This window comes from Elgaria multicarinata, chromosome 4, assembly GCF_023053635.1.
Source record: "Elgaria multicarinata webbii isolate HBS135686 ecotype San Diego chromosome 4, rElgMul1.1.pri, whole genome shotgun sequence".
NCBI classification, from domain to species: Eukaryota; Metazoa; Chordata; class Lepidosauria; order Squamata; family Anguidae; genus Elgaria; species Elgaria multicarinata.
The window spans coordinates 143,081,454-143,089,674 of NC_086174.1; positions in this window are offsets into that span (position 1 = coordinate 143,081,454).

Here is an 8,221-nt window from a genome sequence, read left to right on the forward strand (position 1 = left end):
AAACCCTTGTTATCCATTTGGAGCTCGCATTAGAAACCAGCTACCTGCCAACCAGAGGGTGTACATTCGTCTCTGTATTTCTTGCCACTGAAAAGGATTTTGGTTGAGCTGTTTTCCTGCTGGTTTAAAACAAGAGGGCCCACATGCATCGCTTTAATAATCATTCTTGGCAAGTCAGATTTGCTGGCAGAGGGTGTTGGACGTTTCCTGCGGAGAAGTCAGGAATAGGGCTGTATGCTTTTCAAAACAAAGTTAAGATGTCTTCTCTGCTGACCTGTCATGGGATCCACATAGCTGGGAGTATGGTTTCAGCTTCCAAATCTATTTCAAGTTCAAAAATGTCCTTATTCTGCTCTCTGCACATATTGCATGAATTATTGTTCAAAACCTATTGTTTGCTCTCTACCATCTAATATCTCTAATTCTCTCTTGTGGTATATATTCCTGATTTGGGTCTGAAACTATTTTTTTACTTCACTGAGATTACTTTCTTGAGGTTTAAAGTTGTCAGTTTCAAGAACTGTGAGCTTGTTGTACTGGCATTAGGGTAACAAACCTGTAACATTTTATTATGGCTCTGTCAATAGATCTCTTACACCCTTCATCTATTTTGCACGGTAATTTATAGAGGTGCCCCACTAGTCTTCCACGTTTTGCACTGTCACTTTAAACAACATTGTACACATTCTCACCTTTCTTTGTTTTGTTGCCTTGTTGCACAAGATAAGCAAGAGGTGGAGGCATACATTTACTGTATAGAGAAGCATATAAATGTGTTCCTGCTGACTTCTGTTTAAGATGTGGCAATGCAAACACAAAACTCACCATGTTCTTGCACGTTGTTTGGAAAAATGGGCAGCAAATTAAGTGTTGTTTTAATCTGGTTAAGCATGTAGTTCTGTTTCCTATCAAAGCTTCAGCTTAATTTAATCAGCAAATGTTTATGGAGCAATGTCTAGTTTTTTTTCTTTTGTTATTATAAATAAATATCTAGACTGCATACGGACAGAGATAATTTGATGAGTGAGCACACTGTAGAAGTGAACTCATTCATTTAGACATACAATCATCTCTCTTAGATTGCACACAAGGGAAACCAGTTCTGTGTGTTTACCGCAGAGGCTGGCTGTGTACAACATGCATTGGTTGGAAACAGATGATGTCACTAGCTCATCTTCTCCCCGCCCAGCCAAGCAATTTTTCAACATTTAATAAACAGACTCTGCTTTAAGAACAAACAAACAGGAACAACTATATCAGGGCTCATGTGAATGCCCGCCTCTTTCGGTGCCCCATTCGCACATGGCAAAAATTGAAGTTGGGGGCTGAGAGAGCATTTCAGTGATTTCAGTATGGTGTCCAATACTACTCATAAGAACATAAGACGAGCCCTTCTGAATAAAACCAAAAACCTATCTAATCCAGCATTCTCTTTTCTACCAACTAGGTGCCAACAAAGAACTGCTATATAGGGGTGTGTGCACCGTGCTGAAAATCCGAGGGTCTGACAGTGCTCTGATGGAGCTCCAAACTTTCAGTGCAGTTAGGGGATGTTTTTAAAAGGATCAGATTACCAGTGGTACGGAGCGAAGGTTGTTCGGCGCTCCATTCCATTTTTTGATAACTGCTCCATTGTAGTCTATACCTGCTCCGTTGTAGTCTATGGCATTTAACAAAAACGCTTCACACTTGAGAACCCTACTTAAGAGCTATCATCATGCCAAGTTTCATCTGATTATCCTTAAAAATGATGGGAAAGTAAGCGTTTTTGTTAACTGTCATAGACTATAATGGAACAGCTGACTGTCCAACTATGACAGCTGAGTTGTCAAACTTTTAAAAATTCCTAAAAAAAATCAAGGGATGAAGGGATCTGTTTCAAACTTGGCATGTCTATATCCCTCTGTAAGAGCTATCAGGGCCAAGTTTCATCTCTTTCTTTTAAATTACAGAGATTTAAGCATTTTTGTTAATTGCCATAGACTACAACAGAGTGGTTATCCGAAAATGGAATGTAGCTCCATTGGATAATCTGATGAAGTGGAGCAATGGAGCTGCTCCAAAATCAGAGCAGAGAAGATGGTTAGCAGAGTTCCACTCCAAATTTTGGAATGAAGCAGAGCCGCTCTACACACCTCTACCCGCTCTACACACCTCTACTTTGGGAATGTATCCTATTGAAGAAACAGCCCAGTGGCAAATCTGGCCATACTGCAGCCTCTTTTGGTTTTGACTCCTCCTAATTTGTCTAGCAATTTTCCTACTTCTAATTTCAACAAGTAATACCAATTAACAAATTTCACTTCAAATGAGAATGTGTTTACCCATTCTCATGTCTGATGCTGATTTCCTCATTATCACTTCAGAGAGGTGTGTGTTTCTGTTCGAGATCTGTAGGTACAGGAACATTGATCAACCATGGTCAATTATCAGGGTGGGATGACAAGGAAGTTACTATTACAGATCAGAGACCATGATAGATGCTGTGTAAAAAAGACTAAACATAAAAAGACGAATGGATGACTGGAATTGTCAAAGACCTAAAAAAAAAAACCAAAAAACAAACAAACAACCAATCTAATGGTATTTTTTTTGTTGAACATCCATTTATCAAATGACAGAACGTCAGTATAAAATAAATTGTGTTAATGTCAAGTTGTTCAATTGTGTGTGTGATAGCAAGTTCTGAGTTCAGTTTTGTACTTGTAATTTGTTTCCCAAACTTCTCATATTGATATCTTTTAAAGACTGCAATCCTAATAAGAAAAAAGGTAAAGGAGGAAGTATAGTCTTAAAAGGGTTAATGAGCGAAATATATAAAATATTGTTAGAAAAGGGGCTAATGGATAGCTCAGGAAAAACGGTATGGGAGACAGATCTGAAAGTACAAATAGGGCGACAGAGCTGGGAGGGACTGTGGAAACAAAGAGTGTTAAGAAGTATGTCAGTGAGAATAAAAGAGAATTATTTTAAAATTTTGTGGAGGTGGTACCTAACCCCAATTAGATTGAATAAGATAAATAATCAGCATTCAGCAAATTGTTGGAGAAGTTGTGGGGGAAAAGGAACGTCTTTACATATGTGGTGGGAATGCAAATATGTACAAAGATTATGGAAGATGGTGTTTTTGGAAATTGAAGAAATAGTGGGAATGAAAATAGAACAAACACCAAAAATTGCATTACTGTCACTATTTGAAGATTTAAAATGTGGAAAAGAAATTAAAGAATTGATATCGAGTTTGCTGACTGCAGCACGATCGATGGTAGCTAGGAACTGGAAGATTCAGGGGGAATATTCTATTGAAGAATGGTATAGAGAAGTTTGGGATATAGCTATTAATGATAAATTGACTTGTGATATTAAGTGGAGGAAAGGTATAATGAAAATAAATGAGTTCGATGGAATTTGGAAACAGTTCCTAATATTTGTGTTTTCTAAGGGAAGTGGGAAACCGCCAGCGGAAGAAAGTATGAGATTTTGGAAGCAGGAATAGATCCCGAGGTGGAGGGTGCACTTATATGTTAAGAAAGACTATATTTGTAATGATAGGATAGGTTATAGTTAATATTTACTCAATATATATGTATTCAACATTTATTCAAAATGTATGTAGTATGTTGTGTTGTTTCTTTTTTTGTAAGATGTTTATTTTGTGTTTTTTAAAAAAATAATAATAAAAAAGACTGCAATCCTGTGCACACATCCCTGGGAGTAAGTCCCATTGAGCATAATTGGATTTATTTTAATCCTCAATTGGATTTATTTATTTATTTATTTATTTATTTATTTATTTAGAAAAGTTTATTACATTATCATTGTATTTCTAATTCATATTTACTGCAGTTCAAGACTTCATAAGACTAAATCAGGTTTTCAAGGTTTGGGAAACCTGAGACTTAAATTTGTAAATATCACATAAGAACATAACCAAGGGTCCATCTAGTCCAGCCAGGGATGAACATGCAGGACATGGTGCAACAGCACCCTCCCACCCATGTTCCCCAGCAACTGGTGCACATAGGTTTATTGCCTCGAATACTGGAGGTAGCACAAAACCATCAGGGCTAGTAGCTATTGATAGCCTTCGCCTTCAGGAATTTATCCAACCCCCTTTTGAAGCCATCCAGATTGGTGGCCATCACTACATCTTGTGGTAGTGAGTTCCATAAGTTAACTATGCACTGTGTGAAGAAACACTTCCTTTTGTTTGTCCTGGATCACCCACCAATCAGCTTCATGGGATGACCCCAAGTTCTGGTATTTTGAGAGATGGAGAAAAATGTCTCCTTATCCACATTCTTCATAGCATGCATAATTTTGTACACCTCTATCATGTCTCCCCTAAGCCTCCTTTTTTCCAAGCTAAACAATCTCACACGTGTGTATGCATGTGTAGTGTTTTAATATAATCTCCAGTAATGTGTTGCTGCCAGGGAGGAGGAGTAAATCTAATGAGCGAGTTCTAGTTGCAACATCCACAAAGCAATGCAATTCAGTAGAGTGAAATGACTAAAGATAACTCCAAGTTTGTGTACATAACAAGTTTTCAACCAGAGCTGGCTCCAGATTTTCATGGCACCTCACAAAAGAAGCTCAAGGGACCCTCCCAGTCCTGTTTTACTCATTGAAACATGAGGTGGGTGAGAGAAAAGGAAACTCATGCATGGGTTGAAAATTAAGTTTATACTAGCAGCCAACATTGCAGTGGGGAATCAATGGTGGGCCCAGCAGCACTCAGCTGAACTCCTGCTATTGTGAATGCCACAACGAGAGAGCAGCTGTTGACACTCTCTGGAGCAGCTGCCTGGCCTCTGTTGTGCTCTGAGGGGATCCTCAGAATGAAACAGGATGGGTGGCTGCTCCAGAGAGTGAGCAGGCCACACATGCCAGAGGGCAAGCGGGCCCTCTGGATTGCCCTGTCAGCTGAAGGAAGCAGCCACTGTGGCTCTTCAGAGAGCTGGCCAGACCCAAACGCCTGGGACACCCTGCCACGACACACGCTCTTTACCACAGGCCTGTCCGCGGACTCTCCCTGCTCAAGCTAAGCGCCACCACTTTATGAGCCGGAGGCGCGGGACAAACGCCACCTTTCTACAAACTCTGTGGAGAAAGGGGTTAAACAGGAATAATTTCAGGAATAAAATAATGTGCTGTGAATTATATGTGCTGATGGCGAATTAATGCTACAGAATGGGTGTTATATGTATATAACTGCAGATAATAAATGCCAAGGAGACACGTGGGACTTTTGTGGTAGTAAAACAAACTGAATAAAAATTTATTCGATGTTCACAAACTTTGTTTCATAATAAAACTTTTCAGATCCTTGTCAAAACCTCTCATCCAATCCTTTCTCTCTTCTCATACACGCTTTCCTTTCTCTCACACCTTCACTCTTGAACTTTCTTTATTATCAGGATTGTTTAATATACACCAACTGACTATCCGCACGCTATACTCAAAAGACAACGCTCTTTACCCTGATCCTCTAATTCTCCCTCCTACCAAAGTACTTCCCAAAAAAACCAAAAAACAACCCACTCCCCTATCACCTCAGTCATTCCCTTATATATCCTCCTCCCGCCTCCTAAGATATTCAATCTCCACCCATGCAGGTCAACATTCTAAACACAATAGACTTACAAATTCTAGGCATACACCAGGGAACTGACTTGTGGGGTGTAACACCACACACCCCTCCTACAATGCCTGGCTCTGAGGAAGGCCCCCCTCATTACCAGGCATCTGGGCCTGACTGGCTCTCTGGAGAGCTGCAGTGTCTGCTTTCTCCAGCTGACATGGTTCTCCAGATGGCAAGTGGTGGCGGTGGCGTGGGGATGATGGTGAGGTGAGGGCAAGCAGCAGCATGTGCACATGTGATCTCTCCCACTCAGGCAGCAGGGGACCATGCACCAGCATGCACATTTTACCTCAACATTTGTGAAGATTCAGTGCTGATGGCTCAGTCGGGCATTTGCGTTTCAACTGACCTTAGCTTGTCCAGTAGCAAAAGCATCGCTTTTAGTCATCGGTCCTATAAATGGAGAACTCAGAACCAATAAACTGTGGAGAGAGAGAAAGAGAGAGGTACTGTTGAAAGTCAGATACCCAAACCAGCAGGCTGTGAGTCACAATGACAAAAGAGTCAGCAGCAGCCGGGCAGATATTTTACATTGTTTACACAGATCCTGCAAATATATGCTGGGTCATTTCCATCTTCTGCAGCACAAGCGCGAGCGAATGAAGGGAAAGGTGGTTAATGCTGAAATGCACTTTCTAAAAGAGCGAAATGACACCGCATTTATGGAGCCAAGATATTACCCAGGGAAGAGAGGGAGGAAAAGGCAGGCTTGGCATAGTCACTGAATTCTGGAGCAGATCCAGATTTTATTTTTATTTTCCCAGCTATATCCACCTTCTATACTGGTTTTAGGGCTGAGCCAAGTGTTCTCTTTGTTCTGCTTTTCAGCTTGAATGTAGTGATGCGGCAGGAGAAATCCCCTTCAAAATCTTTCAGTCCTACCCAGTTTTGTGGCTGTTTTCTAATGTTCAAAGCCACACCTTTCTCCTGCACTGCAGCTGTGATGGCTATTGTCACTCCTCAGGTGATCCCAACTGATCAGAGATCATGTAGCAAATGTGATGATGATGTCAGAATGTTGTATAGCCAATCAGAGTTGGCTATTTGTTGTCCCTAAATGAATATTAAACCAATTTAAAAGTCCTTCCTAATATGCATGCCAAATGGGTGCCAATCCCAGCGGTTCAGGGTTCACAAACAATCAGGGACCACCATGCCAACATTTCCACAGCCCTTTCACAACAATCCTCCAAAAATGCCCTCCTGAGACCCAAAGTTCTGCATAGCCATCCGAGTTTCCCAGACAGCCATGCCTTTCCCGTGGCCTCACCCGCTTTCCTCTAACTGCTGGTCATTTGGTGGTGTTAAAAAGCTTTGTTTTAAAAAGTGAATTTAGTTTGTTTTCAGTTTGGAAACAGAAAGCAGCAGAAATGTGGCTTTTGTGGGTGTCCAGGGGGTGGAAAGTACCCCCTCAGGTCTCCCAAAGTTGTCCACCCTTACAGAAAGATTTTTTTCCTTTGTCCATTCCTCTGAAATATTAAAATATGTGGTAGAAGTTGATGCACATTGCAGCATTCTATGCCAATGTGTTTACTTCTAGATTTGACTGTTCCAAAAGAGTCCCTTGTCTTTCCCCTTAATCACCTTTGAGGAAACTCAAGCCATTTCCATTTACTTAGGAACTCCCATTTTGCAGATTGTAAGAATCCACAATGGATGCAGTCCTTTATCTCTAGGGAAGAAAATCATCAACACAGAAAATAATCAAAAGCCCCCCCCATTATCCAGGGGCTCTTTTTGGAGCTGTGCACAAAGAGCCTCAAAATCCCCCACCCTATTTGTGGGCAGAGAAGTGGAGTGGGGGGGTGGGATTTCATCACATTTCTCCAAGGGGAGAAGAAATTCTCCAACAGATTCTTGGGGGTGAGTCTCGCCATTAGCAATGACCAGTAGCACATCTTCTTTCTTTTCTTTTGTAAGCGCGTTTATTTCTGCCACTAAAAGACATGTCGGCAGAAATAGCAGCTGTGTCAGCAGTCTGGTTGCCACTTTGCAACTGCTTTAGGACAGTGGAGGAGAAAGATGTGTTCTCACATTCCATCGATAGTGTTTAGCTTTTGCTGACTTACTCTGATTATCTTTTTGTCAAGCAACGGGTGAGTTCTGGAATCATCTGTAGGCAGGACAATGGATATATGATATAATATCAGTTAATGTTTGCTAATTGCTAGCTTACCTAGAATGAATAAGATACATGGATGGATTCTTTTAGCCCTCCGATGAAAGATTTTTCAGTTAGAGTTTAGGACAAAGTGGAGTATCAGTTGCGGTAGTTCACGGTAACCAGATAATTCCGGGTTGGAGCACACCCCCTTTGTGTCCATCTCTCATTGAGGTCCATGATTATGTACACCAGGGATGCTGAAACTCTTTTAGCCCTGGGGGAAATTCCATTTTGGAGAACCTTTTGTGGGAGGTTGCATTCCAATGGTGGGCGGGGGCAAGGCAAAAGGGGCGGGGCCAAACCACCAGCATGTTTTAACTTGGAGCTCTTACTGTCAGTATCTAAGCTGTAGGAGAGGCATTTCAACCTGTTAGAATAGGGGCGGGGGATGGGACAAAAGCCAGAAACCACTG